A 16,030-nucleotide genomic window follows, 5' to 3' on the forward strand; every position below is an offset into this window, starting at 1 on the left:
CCTCGTAATTAAGTATGATCTGACTGCCCTGCGTCGCTCAAATATTCTAGTATGAATTCACTGGGGTAGATGGTGGGGCCTCTTAGCACAGACCCCAGAGCGCCCAAACATCTGACAAAACTATTTCCATTTCAAACGATCTCTATGAAGCATGGGCCAAGTGAGACTTCAAACACGAGCTCAATGACACGATTTTAAAACAAGCATAGACACACATGCACGCACTCAAGGCCTCACCCCCAGCCCCCGCCTCTTCTTCTTGACTGTTCTCTAACAGCAAATAAAACGTGGTTTGTGGCTGGACAAAGTTCACAGCTTAGATTTTTGTCCTCCGACGCCTTAATGCAAAGGGGGAAAAAGCGGCTTATTGGGGAAGCTAGGTGCGGGGTTCGCCTCTCTCCTGTCGACCCCAACAAGCTCTGTCCAAGCCTCTCATGACCCCGGGTAGTTGTGCTAAGGTTGTTCTCGACTCCACTGGAGCGTGAGACCCCGAACATCAGGGACTCCTCTAGGAAAGCTCAGGCTTCCCAGGATTTGAATTGGTGACTATTTGGTTCAGATTGCCAAGGAAATGCCAGTCAGCCTTTAGGGTATCAGGAGGCTAAAATCATAAAACAGTGGTAAGACGAAAGGTATCAGCCACTCCCTGGTGACACAAGGGATTAAGCACCGCACTATGAAGCAATCCGGTCGCTGCAGCACGAGTCCGATTCCCAGGGCCAGGGAGCTGACCCACATGGCGCAGGAGACCTCTCCTGTCTCCCCGCTGCCCCCCTCAGCAGTGTATTTCATCAGTCTGCCTGTTCTGCTCCCCGCTCTGTCTCTGGTAAGTCCTCTCACCCTCCGCATCTCTGGCCTGTACCCCAGCTCTTGTATGCATAAATAAATACATCTTTAAAAAAAAAAAATCAGCTAACAGCCAGGTCTGAAGCAATCCCATCCCAAGAGACAAAGGTAATGGGTGAGGAAGAAAGACCAGGAAGGGGGGGGCTAATCCAGAGCGGGGTGGGAGGCCCCAAACAGTGGGTGACCCACCAGAGACAGAAAGAGACCCAGAACCCCTATTGGATAAGAGGGACAGGAGAAAGCAGCCACGCTCTTGGGGTGACTGCCGTGCCCCTCAACGGCCTCCACAGGCTCCCCCAGGTGGACAAGGAAAGGGGGAAGGCAACAGGAGAGGCAGAGCCTTAACAGTGACCTTCCCTCCCAGAAAGAGTCACTGAGAGCACAGCCGGCTCAGTTTTCTCCTCAAAAACGTCCACAGAAGTGACCCTCCAGCAGAGGAGCCGTGGCCGGCCTGGAGCTGCAGCCCGGAGGCCTGCCAACACCCAGCCTGAGAAGTTCATGGTGCCTGTCCCCAGTGCGGGCACACCCGGCTGGCAGGCTGCCATGTGGTCCCGCACCCGGGCCTCGGGAAGTGAGCAACCCCCTGCGCCCCCCTGCACACCCGGCCAGCTCAGGAAACGGACAGAATGTGCCGCTCACTTCCCAGTGCCCAGGACAGCGAGGCTGGCGGATGGGCCAGGCCCATGGAGTGTGCAGGCGCGGGGGGGGGGGGGGGGGGCGGCCTCACACCCGACCTGCAGGAGCTGATGCTCGCAGGCCCGCAGGTGGCCAGCAGAGAGCTCCGAGGAAAGGAGGCGGCAGGCCCAGAACCTCAGACTCTCCCTGATGACCAGCTCTGGGCCTCGGGTGGGCCGGCCACCTGGCCAGGGAGCTGCTGAATGTCTGCACGAGCAGTGTCTGCTGGTGCAATCCTTGTGAAGAAATTGCAGCTCAAAGCCTGCCAGGCACCCCAGGGAGACCCCAGCCTTGCAAAACAGGGGCTTAAGGAAGGCACATTCTCCTGGGGAGCAAAACCAGGAGGAAACTGCTGGAGAGCAGCTGCCCTGCAGGCGCACAGCCCGGCCCTCTGAGAAGACGCAGGCCTGGGAGAAGCTGGACGGGGGAGGCCCAATTTGACTAAAATGGCTCCAATTTAAACGATTAAAATAAGCAGGCACATTAAAAATATGTCTGTGGCCCTGTCCCCAGGACTCCTCCGCTTCACCTTGAACCCCAATCCTCCCGGAAGACGGAGCCACATTGAGATTCTAGCAACACAGTGAGACATTCCTATCACTTGCCTTGAGTAACTTGTTAAGTTTCTACAGGACTCAAGGGTTAAGATGAATGTGCGTCAAATGCTGCCTATTTTGAAGTGACAGAAAGTGGCTTTGCCCCAAAAGATGATCCAGGGGCAGTGTGGGAAAGGAAAGAGCAGTTCTTACAAGGCCACGTGACCCCCGTGTAAATCTGTTCAGGTCCAGAGCCAAGTCTCTGCGTCATGGACAGGTGCTCGCAGCTCTGTGACTTCGGGGAAACTGCTGACCGATCGGGTGCAAATCAAACCGGAGAGAGCACCCCTAACCCCCCCGAGCCGGGGGAAGGGGGCGCGGAGACCACTCCAGGAGGAGAGCCCAGGTGCCTGCTGGGGAAGGCGAGTGTAGAAGAGGTTTCTGCACTCGCTCTCCCAGGGAGAGGCAGCCATGACACCCTGCCGCTCCCCATCCTGCAGATCTCAGACTTTGACCTCTTCTTGGACCCTGGCTCCAGGGCCCTCACCTCTCTCCAGCCCCTGCCTCCAGGGGCCACGCAGGCCAAAGCAGCGCAGAAGTCATCTCAGGAATGCTCGGGCCCACCCTGCTGTCCCGCCCGCATGGCCCGGGGTCACCTGGTCACCAGGCCGCATTCCTCCCACCTCTGGTGACTGCTGGATCCCTCCCTCCCCCCAGGAAAACAGCTGTGGGACCTGCCCGGGCTCCTCCTCTTCCATAGGAAGATCTCGGACACCCCTCGCTGGGCGGGGTGTTTGGGGGACCCTTGGTGCTCCACAGCGCTCTGCACCCCTCCTTCCAGTGAGTCACCGTCACTAGTTTCCTTCTCTGGCTGCAGTGCCCTGGTGGCGCCTCTGCCCCCGGGGCGGGCCCGGCCATGCTGGGAGCCAGGACTGGCTGAGGCTGTGAGGGGACTCCGGGCTGGAGGGAGGAACACACACCCCTGCGGGTCCTGCGAGGCAGAGGGAGAAGGGCAGCAAGGGGCCGGGGGGCGGCTCCACAGGTGGGGTCACGGGCACCAAACCAGGGAGCTGGGTCTCCCGAGCAAGCGTGATGGGGCTCTCTGGTCTAAGCCAGCAGCCTGAAGACACAGGGCAGGGGCACTAGGAGGCAGAGGCCTCCCTGGCGCCCAGGAGGGTCTAGGAACTGGGAGGGAACCTGCACACCCAGCCGAGGTGCCAGAAGCACCTCTCAAAGCTAGGTTGTGAGCCCTCCCCCTCCTGGGGTGTGTTCACCAGACTTGGGCCCTCAGGGGCAGGAGGGAGGTCCGATTTGAGGGAGGACCTCTCTGCAGTTCCGGGGGAGGGGAGGAGGCTGCCCCGCACCCACACCCAGGGCAACAAGGTGACTCTCAGGCAGGTTTGTCAGAAGGGGCTGCAAGAATGGGCTTCATCCTCATCATCCTCTGCTTTCATCTGGTGTTAGTTTCCAGGGCCTGTCCAAGGCATTGATCCAGATTGAATTTCCCCTTGGTCTGGACCCCCGTCTTCGTAAGCCTGGTGAGCTGGTCCTGGAGGGGCACGATGTGGCTCAGGGCACCCACCGCCAGGACTTCTGCGTGTCATCCGAGTTCTGGAAAGCAGCGATCCTCAAGGGTGGGGGACAGTCTGGAAGGGCAGGTGGGCCCAGTTCAGATCGCGGCTGATTATGCTAGAGCTGAGTCGCTTCTCTCGCTAATCAGTGTTTCCTTCATCCGCAAGATGGAAAGGGACCATTGCTTTAACTGCCTGCTTGTCGTGAGGATAAAGTGAATACGTGCAACCTGCGTGCAATGGACGGGCGCATGAGATGCTCTTAATAAAAATGACCTGTTAGGGCCTCCCCGGTGGGGCAGGCGTTAAAGTCAGCGCTGTCAAGCTATTGCCAACCCTCCCCACCTCTGGCTTACACCCAGTTCTTGTATGCATAAATAAATAAATAAATCTTAAAAAAAAAAAAAAAAGATCTGTTATCTCACGCAGCCCACCGGATGATTTCTGCAGGTCCCGGGTCGCCAGGACAGAGGAAGGGCTCCTGCTGGAACTGAGCATCCGGCTCCAGACTCCCATGCAGTCCAAAATGTGGCTCTTGGGGCTCCTGGGTGGCGCAGGGGTTAAGTCCCAGCAGCACTACGAAGCTGTCCGCAGCCGCTGCAGCACAAGTTAGATCCCCGGCCAGGGAGTTGCCCACTTGGCCAGCAGACCTCTCCTGTCTCCCCGCTGCTCCCCTCAGCAGTGGATTTCAGTGGATCTGCCTGTTCTGCTCCCCACTCTGCCTCTGGGGAATCCTCTTACCCTCTCCCCCCGCACCTCTGTCCTGTACCCCAGCTCTTGTATGCATAAATCAAAAAAGAAAGAAATCTCAACAAAACATGGCTCTTGTCTTGCAGCTGCCTACAGAGAAGTGGCTGTGAAGTAGCTACACTCAGGAGCCCGTGTTCGCAGGGAGATCCGTGCCAGCCTACGTGGTCTAGGGCAGCTTCCTGCTCAGGGAGAGGCTGACTTCACCCCAGATCCCAACAACAAAGACGGGAAACTCGCTAAACATTTTCTCTGAGAGTCAGACAAGCAGAGGAGGTATTCCAGATAAACTTAGTTACGCCGCCCATATAATTTCCACACTAAAGGTAGAAATTATCGGGGCAAAGCAATCCAACGAGGAGGGGCTTCGTGACACAGGGAAATAGAAGCAGAAAATGCTGCAGCCAGGCACTAGCTTTATTTACGCTAGAGAGTAAGATTTAAAAAGGGTGAGATTTGGGGCCTCCCTCGTGGCACAAGGGGTTAAGCACTGCACTATGAAGCAGTCTGCAGCCTCTGCAGCACGAGTTCGATCCCTGGCTGGCCAGGGAGCAACCCACATGGTGCAGGAGACCCCTCCTGTCTCCCTGCTGCTCCCCTCAGCAGTGTATTTCAGTAGATCTGCCTGTTCTGCTCCCCACTCTGTCTCTGGTGAGTCCTCTCACCCCCCACATCTCTGGCTTGTACCCCAGCTCTTGTGTGAATAAATAAATAAATCTTTTTAAAAAATAAAAATTGTGAGATTTAAAGGGCTGAAGCCACTTGGTTTTGTCGAAAGGGACACTGGCTTGCGGCGTGTGGTGGGGAATCTGGCTCTAATGGACAGGAGTGTATCTGGAAAACCAGTGGGCATGTGCTCGGGGTGCAGGGGGAGTTTCTCTTTTAAACACGCTATACTTGGAGTCCACCTGGCGGGAGCCATGGCCCACGGACCCACAGGGGCCCACCGTGAGGAGCCCTGGGATTTGGTCTCACTCGGCTAGTACCTTTCAAAAGAGAACGAACACCCAAGCTAGACTTTGGACTCTATTCCTCTATCTCCCTGGACAGACTCCACTTCTTCCCTTTCACGTCATCAGCAGAAGGTTACCGAAACCAGCATAAGCTCAGCCGATATGGAAGGAATTTGTAAGAGGGACGACAGTCAAATACTGACCATCCTCTGCTCTCTGACCAGCGCGGTCGGGGTAAAACTCCTCATTGAGGGAAGCGTCCAGTGCTGTCAGCCAACAAATGTCTATCAGAGACCATCCCCCTGGTTTAAGGGCTGACTTCCTGCCAGTTCTTGGGCTTCTTAAGGAAAGAAATAGTTTCCCATATGCTGTTATAGCCACAGTTACAGTCCCTGCATGCGACCCTTACTGTCACTCGTTGAGCGAAGGAGTGAATGAATGGGTGAGTGGGTGAGGACCTTGACAGGAGTGAAGGCATCGTGACAGCTGACAGGCAGGAGTTTGGGCCAGAGGAAGCCGCAGAGCCGGCCAGGTTGGCATGACCAAGTGAAGACAAAAATGAAGACAGGTGGAAAGTCTAGGGCATCTCGGAGAACAGAGGAAGACATTTTAGAGAGACTATTCCACGATAATGTTCATCAAAAATTGCTCTTATTTAAGAGATTTGCTCTTTTTCAGTGAGAAGAAAATGAACACCAGCCAGTTATAGGATCTCCCTTCAAAGGCATCAGACCTTTGCAAACTGTAGCTACACTGTATCCAGTTCATCTCCACTTGGGCTGGAGCACCTGGCACATAATAGCTGCACAATAAACACTGCCTCAAGAAGGGAGCAGCTTCCTCTTCCCCAGGGGTCCCTTGGCAGCGACCCTGGCTGGGCCACCCATGGAGGCCAGTTTCAGAATTCCAAAATGTACCTTCCTCATGGATTCTGTCTTGGCAAAGATGACTGAGTCAGGGTCGCCCAGCGACCTGGGTGTGAAGTTAGGTGGAGTTAGGTGATCACCACATTAGGTGAAATCACACAGGTTTCCCTGCACCTGTGGGTGCCAAAGCCTGCAGAGCTGCGCACGCATCTCCCCTTCCATCAGCTCCTTTTCAGAAAGGACCAGAATTGCACAGAACGTGCTGAGTTGGCCAAACACTTTCTGCTCCCACGATTTAAAGCAAAGGCAATGGTAGGGATTTCAAATGACATGGGTGCCAGTGGGATTCCCTCTCCCCGACTTTCTGACTCCCCAACTATTTGAGCTTCAGTTAATAAAGTAATTGGTTTGGGAAGGATCCTGCTTCCTATTCACGCCATTTTTCTTGTTCTGCTTTAAACAAAACTCCACCCCTGAATGTCTTACTTATTAGTTCTTTCACCCGCTCGGGGTACACCGGACCCATCTCCGCATTTAAGCATGGACTTCGTCAGGCGTGGGACAAGAACGCGGGACCATGACCCATAATTAATGCCCTGTCCTGCTGCCCGGGACACTTCACCTCCCTGCCCTTGAACACTGCCTCCTCTCCTTCAACCTTCAGCACATCACCCTCAATTCTTCTTAGACTAAGTAAACCCCTCCTCCCTGCCAGCTGCGTGTGCTCATCTGTACATGCTGGCACTCCGAATGGTGGGGTTCAGACTTGAACCCCAAGTCTGAACACACTGCAACATCCACTTTCTCCCCAAATTTCCCAGCACTGGGTTCGAGACTTGTGGACAGTGAAACCCCCACACCCAGGGGCCCCACTCACTCCCACTCTGGCATCACCTCCGTTCAGTCTTCCAAGGGCCCTGAGTTTTCTCTGCGTCATAGTTCATGGGCCTTTCCAGGTCAAGGCTGCTACCTGCATTTTTACTTCTACTTGGGGTATGAACACAGGATAGTATTTGGGGGGTGAGAGGGTGGGGGCTATGTTTCTAAATAGTTCTTGGTGCTTTGCTCTTGAACCCCATCCCAAGGTCTGTTGTTGTGAAATTCCTATCACAGACCTTGGCCTGCACGCTGACCGTGTGCCGGGCAAGATCACGTGGTACGTGAGCCTCTGGAAGAGCATCTCCAGGCTAGGAGAGGACTAACTTGGGGGACCGCTGTCCATCCACCTGCCTCCATCCAGCTGTCCCCGTGTGTGACGAGGTTTGCAGGAGTCAGAGCCTGCGAAGGCACTGCCCACGGGCCCTACCTATCAATCCTGCTCTCAGCTCCGCGAGTTTCCGGTCAGTCTGGCCATGCGGCCTGGCCCCACTTGCAGGTGAGCTCTGCCGTGCATCGAGTAAGTTTTGTAAGTCACAGACAACAGCGTGTCGAGATAAGGATCTGCACAAACAGCACCTCATTAAAACCACCCCTTCCTGCTCCCAGGGCGGGTGCGTTGCTCTGGCTCCTCAGTGATGCTTTCGGCGCCTTCACAGATCTGTATCCAGAATGGCAGAGAATTTCGAGAACCGGGGACGGGATGACCTATTTCCTACAGTGGCTGGGTGACCTGCCCGTCAGGAGAATGGAGGCCTAGATGGGACGTGCTGAATAGCAGCCTCTGTTCACGCAGGCCCGTCCCCAGGCCCGTGTGGACCGGCGTGCAAACAGCTGTGCGACCTGCTCCTGACCGTCTTCGCTCGGCTTATGACGAGGCAGGCGACCTCTTCTCTCATCTCTTGGTTATTTTTCTCCCGAAAACCAGTTCTTTTGCCTCCCCATATAAAATAACAAGAGTCCATAGTTTCCACTCAGGACTCTCGGATTGCTTGTTCTCCCTTTGCCTCCCAAACACACGCCCATTTCCTCTCTTCCACACTCACTCACACACACACGTTCTCGCAAAGCTTTATGTCCAGCCGAGGACGCCTGACCAGCAATCTCACAGGGCCTCGCCCTCCCCCGGTTTCAGGAGCGAGCAGGTCTGTGGACTCTGCAGCCAGCGAGGCCGTGGCCAGGGTGGTGCGGGCCTGAGCGCGCATCCCGCAGACGCAGCCTCGCGCCCGCCCGGCCTCTCCGCACTCAGACTTGTTGAGCGCAGCCTCTGGGCTCAGTGAGCTCAGGCGAGAGCAGAGACCCAGCGTTTAAATACTAGACTTTCTGGCACCCCTAGGCAGACCCAGCCCGGGGCGCGCAGCGCAGGCCCGCTCCACGCCAGCCCCGGCCGCCCATGCCGCACAGCGAGGCCCGGCCCGCGCACGGGGTGCTCCATCGGGGCTTAACATCGAGTCCCGAGAAGGGTTCAGGTTTCCCAAAAAGACCAGAAGGGCGGACTTCCACGGGCACCAGGGCGTTCATTCCCTTCCAACTCCAAGATGTGATGGAGGAATCCATCTGGCCGACAGTCAGTAAATACAGAGGTGATCCCCTCCCCAGTTTCCCTGACAACCCCCCTCCCCCAGGCCTGGCGATCGGGAAAAACCAACGCGCCCAGGAGGGGTAGCCGCGCAGCCACGCGCCGGGAGGAGATACAAAGACATCCCTGCACGGCAGCGCGCGCGCTGTAGTATTTTTGTGGTTGCCATAGAAACGCCGGAGCCTGCCGAGCCTGCCGCCTGACACAAAAGAGACCCCGCGGCAACAGGAACCTGCGCCCCGGCTTCGTCGGGGCAGAGAAACACGCCGGCAGCGGGGCGGGGAGCCCGGCCCGAGGCCCCGCACGGGGACGCGCCCCCGAGCGCAGAGGGGCCCGGGGCTCCCCCAGCTGCCCCTCGAAGGCGGCCGGCGCCCTCCTCCGCCTGCGCGCCCCTGCTTCTCACCTGCCCTTCCAGAGGCTTCCAGCCCCGAGAAAGTAGGGCGTCCGGGGGGACCCCACACCCGCCACGCCCAGAGGCCGGGCGGCCTGGAAGCGGGGGGCCGCCACCTACCTGCTTTCCGGCCGCCGGGGCGCGGGCATGTGCGCCCAGAAACTGAAAGGGAGCGGGCGGGCGCGCGATCGCCACTAGTTTCTGGGAGCCGCGAGTCAGCCAACACTGGAGAGAAAAAGCCAGACTCCACCCATGGGGTGGACCCTTCGGGAAAAAAAAAAGTGGTCCTCAGCTGACGTCTCTCCCCACCCCATGTCACTTCCTTTTAAAGCTGCAATTTAGCAGCCGCGGGAGGGGAGATGCGCGCGCGCCCGGGTGAAACCCGAGTCACCCCTCGGCGGCCAGTTAGTGGGAGGCGCAGCTCGGGGCTCCCCGCTCGAGAGCCCCGGCCCAGAACCTGCCAGAAGCAGGAACAAAAGCCCGCCCGGCCTGCTCGCTCCGGCCGCCCCTCCCGCGTCCTGTTGCATCCCTGGCCACGTGGCCTCTCCGGCCTCTCCGCGCGCCAAGGCCGCGCCCGCCCGGGGACCCGCCGCGCCGCGCTGCCCGGCCGCCTGCGCCCCGAGCCCCCGGCTTGCCTGGGGAGGAGCCACGATCGCCTCCTTCCCCGCCGGCCCCCACGGCGCCCGGGGGTCGCGGGGCTGGGAGGAGATGGCCTCTCGCTGGCTGGCAGGAGCCCTCAAGCGCCTTTGACACAATATTTTCGAAAACTCCAAGATCTGAGATGTTCAGCTTCGGGATGAAGGAAGCCCGGAGAGTGAGGCACCTTCTCCCTGCCCACCAGGAGCCGGGGCTCAGCACCGCGTGTGCGCACACGCGAGTGCACAGAGGCACAGGCACACACGCGGGATGCGCGCTCGCCCTTGCTCGTGCACCACGCGCAGTGCGCGCTGAGGGTCTGGGCAGAACTTCCTAATAAAAGGGCATCACCTTCCAGGGCGGCAGCTGCAGAGACGCCAGAAGCGCCAGGGCCTGACATTCCTAAAGTGTTGTGCTCCCCAAAGAGTTAAGGTGGGAGCCCTTCAAAGGGCCCCTGCAGAGCCACTGTCACAAATCACACTTGAGTGTTTACAGGTGACTGGGGCGTTCACCCCTGTTCTGCAGATTTTATAGTCTGCAGGCAAAAAATAAGATGTTCACAAATAGCTTGAACACATCGCAGAATTAGTAAGAGCAACAGAAGTGCTAAAAACAGTGTGCCCTGAGAACCGGAGGGCGGAAAGCAGTCTTTTTTGGTTATGCTGAATGAAAAAAAGCTTTTTCATAACCAGGATGCAGGGTTTGCACTGGGTCCTGCCAGCTGTGTGGCTTTTCACAGTCCCTACTCAGAGGACAGAGGGGAGCCCCACGGGGTGCTGAGGAAGGACATCTGGCACATAGCAAAGGGATCTGGGCAGAAGACCTGTTTGTGGCAATGACTTATTTCACTATCCATGACTAAACAAACCTGGCCACATAGGAATGTTCAGGAAAGATATTTATAAGGGGTGTCTTGCAGCCGATACAATTTTTTAGGGTTCATCCTCAAACCTTTTCAAATTGTTTTAAACTCTATTTGTTTCTAGTTTTTGAAACTTGCCCAAGTTTTCCAAGTACTTGAGTGGAGTTAACTTGCACTTGGTATTTGATTTTTGAATGGGAATTTTTTCCAAATATATAAGTTGCATCAATTTGTGGTGTATTTATTGCAATACAGTCAGTGATTTCAATGGAAACAATACGTAATTAATAATATTTTTGACAATTGCAACTCCTATTCGAATCTCAGTGCTTTTAATGTCTTTATTCCCTTATGATTATGATAGTCACTATGCTTATTAATGCTACAGTGACACTCTGTCTATTTAGGTGATGTTTACAATCTCAATGATAGTCCTAGCTAAAAAATATGGGAGAAAAAGTGACTACTTCTGAAAATGGAAAGTGGAAATAATAGCATATTCATGGATTAAATCCTGTGCTCTTATCAGAATCCGATTTAGAATCTCTCCTTATTTTAGATATCCTTATTTTAGATATCCTTATCTAGCTATTTCTAGCTGCACAAAGAATTGTGAAAAGTTCCAGGTCATAGCCTAATAATTCGGTTCAATAAATACTTGTGGAGCAGCCACGGCAGTTGCTAAGGATACAAAATTGTGAATAAGACAGACGTCACCAACGTGCTCCCGGTCTTCAGAGAGAAAAAGGGACATAATTCAGATGTAACAAGGCAGTAACTGAAGTCTGGGCAGCAAGGAAAAGGGAGGACTCAGAGTGTCTGGGGAGTTTCTCAACTGTCAGCAGACTGTAGGAGGGCAGCAGGGAAGACACTGCTCAGCCATGACGCTGCAGGAAGTAGATGCTGGTGGCTGGGAGACTTAAAAGGAGGTTAGAGGCATAAACTGGTAACTCAAAAAAAAAAAAAGGATGCACAAATAGTCCATAGTAACTGCAGAGACGCCACCTCGAATAAACACCGACATGGAACGGAAGGGCTTCCTTTCCCTGCTGCTGCTTGTCAGACGTTCACCATACTGTGGAGGGTGTGCAGGGTCTGCTGTGCAATGGCAGACTCCTCTCCTGCACAGGAAATTGCCACAGTCTTTGTGGAATGTATTTGAATAAGACATATCTTGAGTTTTTTAAATAGTTACTCTTTGTCCAACAATTTAACTCACAAGAATTCACTCCAAGGTCTTCGGCAGAGAGAACCGCCAACTTGTATATTTATCACAGTCATTTATAATAGTGAAGCCTGGAACCATCTAAATGCCCCAAGTAGCAGGTGGGTGATGTGAGCGATGTGATATTTATATGGTGGAATGTTCTACAAAAATGTAAAATGCCTTTTGAAAGACATAGGGAAACTTTCAGTATATATTAAGTGAAAAGGTAATTAAGCTATAGAAAATATGGGCCCTTTGCAATAATTATACAGATGTTATATTGGGAACTCCCTGGTAGTGCAGGGGTTAAAGACCCAGCGCTAACAAGCTATTGGCAGCTACTACAATATGAGCTGGATCCCTGGCCAGGGAGCTGACCCACAGGGCACAGCAGACCTCTCCTGTCTCCCCCCTGCAACTCTCAGCAGTGGATTTTAGTGGATCTTCCTGTTCTGCTCCCCACTCTATCTCTGGTGAATCCTCTCACCCTCCTGCACCTCTGGCCTGTACCCCAGTTCTTGTATGCATAAATAAATCTTAAAAACAAACAGAGGTTATACTGTACATGTAGAGGATTGAAGAGTATCCCCCAAAATTCAGGTCCCCCAGAGCCTCAGAATGTAACCTTATTTGCTAACAGGGTCTTTGCAGACATGTTTAGTTCAGATGAGGTCAGGATTAGGATGGGTTAGGGTGGGGCCTAACTCCAACCCCTGCTGTTCTTATAAGAACAGGAGCAGAGGCCTCCCTGGTGGCGCAAGGGTTAAGACGCAACCTATGAAGCAATCCACAGGAGTTCGATTCTCGACCAGCCAGGGAGCAACCCACGTGGCGCAGCAGACCTCTCCTGATTCGCCCCGGCTCCCCTCAGCAGTGTACTCTGGTCAGTCTGCCTGTTCTGCTCCCCACTCTGTCTCTGGTGAATCCTCTCATCCCCCACACCTCTGACCTGTACCCCAGTTCTTGTATGCATAAATAAATAAATCTTTAAATAAAATAAACAGCAACAAGTGAATTAAAAAAAATAAAAAAGAACAGGAGCAGACACAGAGAAGCCCACACTAAGAACAAGGCCTGGGAATGACAGAGGTGGCGCTTGGATGGAGGATGCATCCACCAGGCAAGGAGCTGGCACCCCCCACCCCAGAAGCTGGGAGCAGGCTCCCTCCAAGCCTGCAGCAGGAACCCCCCTCACTGACACCTTAATTCTGGCCTTCTGTGAAAGAATGCATTTCCATATTCTTTAAGCCACTCAGTTTGCAGTCATTTGTTAGCAGAAACTCTTATTTCTTGCAAAAAGTTTGCTAAACTTAAAAAAAAAATTATTTAGAACTGTTAACTATGATTATTCGTGGACTATGAGCTTGAGCACGATTTGTATTTGTTTATCTTTTGTTGCTTTTTGAAAAATTTCCCATAAAAGCATTCATGGCTTTTATCAAAGAAGACAATTATGATGAAGAGAACAAAGGATTCAAGGTCTCTGAGACGTCGCCCGGCGGGCGGTGAGGACAGAAGAGCAGCAGCCGGCGGTGACATCGCCCGCCCCGGGACCCAGGACCTTCTGATACAGCCGGGACGCCATGTAGCTCAGAAAGCCTTTCTTAGCCTCCATTTTGGCACCTGAAATAATGCATATTATTTATCTAAAATGTGACCATAGATTCCATATTTTCAACCCCAAGGCTAGATCATTGTTATGAACCGTGTCCTGACCAGCTTTCTCCCAACTCACTCTTAGCTACGCTTTGGCAGAATTTGCCTTCATTTCCATTTGCCTGATGCTGTGAACATGGCTCTAGATGTTCGTGTAAATAAATAGACGCAGTTTGAAAACCAAGTTAATTGTGGCTGCTTTGAGGAGAAGTATAAGTAATAAAGTCCACTTGGCATTTGGAGTGTATGATCATGTATTTGACAGTTAAATATTTTTTAAAGATTTATTTATTTATGCATACAAGAACTGGGGTACAGGCCAGAGGTGGGGGGTGGTGAGAGGATTCACAAGAGACAGATTGGGGAGCAAAATAGGTGGACTGACTGAAACACACTGCTGAGGGGAGCAGCGGGGGGACAGGAGAGGTCTGCTGCGCCCTGTGGGTCAGCTCCCTGGCTGTGGATTGAAGTCGTGCTGCAGTGGCTGTGGATAGCTTCACAGTGCTGAGATTTAACCCCTTGCACCACCAGGGAGACCCAACAGTTAAATATTTTAATCAACTCTCATTGGGCCTTAAAATGTGTCATCAATATGTTTTTAATGATCAACAAGCTCTTAAGACTATACTGCTCTGGGGGTCTCGCCTTCTGCTCCCCTCAGCAGTGTATTTCGTCAGTCTGCCTGTTCTGCTCCCCGCTCTGTCTCTGGTGAATCCTCTCACCCTCCCGTGCCTCTGGCCTGTACCCCAGTTCTTGTATAAAAATAAATCTTTTTTAAAAAAAGAGACCATACTGCCCTGATCATAGTCCCTGTATGTCCAGGAGGGTGGCTTGAAGCTCCAGCATCCACCTCAGTCAACAGTCTGTGCCCCCGGTCACCCCGGATGTTAGTACCTAGGCAGCCCGTGGGGCTGGCCAGCTCTCAAGGTATCTGACCTAAGAATTGTGTTTTAAACTTCCTAAAAATTGCTCTCAGGGTCCACATAGCCCCGTTCTCTTGCAGGAGTCGTTGAGTCAAAGCAGCCTGGCGGGTGGCCTGGAAACCCCGCCAGCCCTTCTGCCCCCAGACGACAAGCAGCTGGAAATCATGTAACACTGAGCGGATCTACTGCAGCAGGAGGAACATTCCAGCCAATTAACAGATGCCCCACGATGGGCAGTGAAGGGAAAAGTGCCCAGATCCTAATCTGATTTTAAGAGACAAGGTGATATGGAGCCCAGACGCTGTGTTCTTCATAGCTGAGTGAGGAGAACAGGCAGCACTTGGCGTGATTTTCATCCATGGTCTTTTGGGTATTGTGGGATTTTTTAATATTTTGAGAAGCACTGATTCCTCTCATCAACAGAAAAGTAGAGCCCTTTCCTTTCGTAAAATAAATATTTGTTGTCAATTGTTGACACAGAGCCGTTCTTTACTGGACAGCCATGTAAGCCGAGAGCAGAACGCCACCGCAGAGGGCGGCTGACCGTAGCGAGGTTATAACCACAGGCGTGGACATCACCTCGCTAAGCTGCAGGTTCTCGGGCCCTGCCCGGAAGTAGTGAATCACAAGCTGCATTTTAACAACCCCCAGACTGCCACATGCACATCAAAATTTGAGAAGAACTTGTTTTAGTCCAAATCTCGCATTTTCCAGAGGACATGCAGGAAGACCAGGTCTCTGTTCTGAGTTACACACACACACACAAACAGGAAACAGAGCTAAAGCAAAGACTCAGTTTTTAATGATTCAGACTTCTTTCCACTGTATTTCCTAGACTTTTGGAAGAAAAACAACTCAGAAAGGAAATCTATTGGCATAACAGTTAAAAAGAAACTTTCTACTTCAGGTTGTGTCCATTATTCTGAGGGCAGCCTGCAGAAGTCTGTCTGCACTCTGTCCACTTGAGTTTACACACATACTCTCAGCTTCTTGCAAAGAAAATCACCCTTGGATGCGGCAACTCTAAGACCAAAGGTGGCAAAAAGCATCTGACATCTCTTCCCCATGATCACTCATTTCATCTTGGTTTCCAGCCAAAGCCAAGTTTAGGTCAACATGACTTAGCAGAAGGAAGAGAGGCTCAAGGGCTCCTGGCTCTCCCTCCCCTTTCTGAGCTTCTTGCTTCCCCAAAGCCTTTGCAAAGTGAGCTTTGTGACTTAGAGAGGGCTCATCCCTGTCCTGGGGGGCCATGAGGCCCCTGTCTCCTTATTAGCATTTATTTAGCTTTGCAGCAGAGTCCTAATTCTTTACATAGGTTTTTGGAGTCTCAGCTTCCTCATATATAATATCTATGGAGTATTGTGACATTTAAATATATGTGAAGCATATGAAACGTGTGGGACCTCAAAAAATGATCATTCTGGGAGTTTTGTTTCTTTATTACGCTACAAACATTTCAGTGATTACTGTTGAGCATACATTTGGAAATTTTTTATGTCCAACTGCAACAAGTTAAGTAAACCTTAATTTATATACAAAGAAAATAGAATCAAAGGAAAACCTGCTCACTGTGCCTTTTTAACGCTGAACCAGTGTTGAAAAATGATCATTCTTTTCTCCTCCCTCATTAAAATGGAGATGATTTTCTGATCTGTATTTCCAGATGCATCTCTCCCCAGGCCTCAGGCCCATTAACCCAATGACAC

The 16,030-nt window shown here is 52.8% G+C and overlaps 1 protein-coding gene across 1 annotated transcript in view; it reads right to left on the reverse strand.

Annotated features, from left to right (window-relative positions):
• The window catches only part of AGPAT4 (1-acylglycerol-3-phosphate O-acyltransferase 4), a 72,294-nt gene extending 62,860 nt beyond the window's left edge, over positions 1–9,434 (reverse strand). The window contains exon 1 of the mRNA XM_037520692.2: positions 9,161–9,434. The gene's annotated coding sequence lies outside the window, so the exon portion shown is untranslated. The remainder of the gene's footprint in view (positions 1–9,160) is intronic.
• Between the last annotated feature and the right edge of the window lie 6,596 nt (positions 9,435–16,030).

The sequence above is a fragment of the Talpa occidentalis genome, unplaced genomic scaffold (genome assembly GCF_014898055.3).
Source record: "Talpa occidentalis isolate TD23 unplaced genomic scaffold, MPIMG_talOcc4v2.1 talOcc4.2, whole genome shotgun sequence".
Lineage (NCBI taxonomy): Eukaryota > Metazoa > Chordata > Mammalia > Eulipotyphla > Talpidae > Talpa > Talpa occidentalis.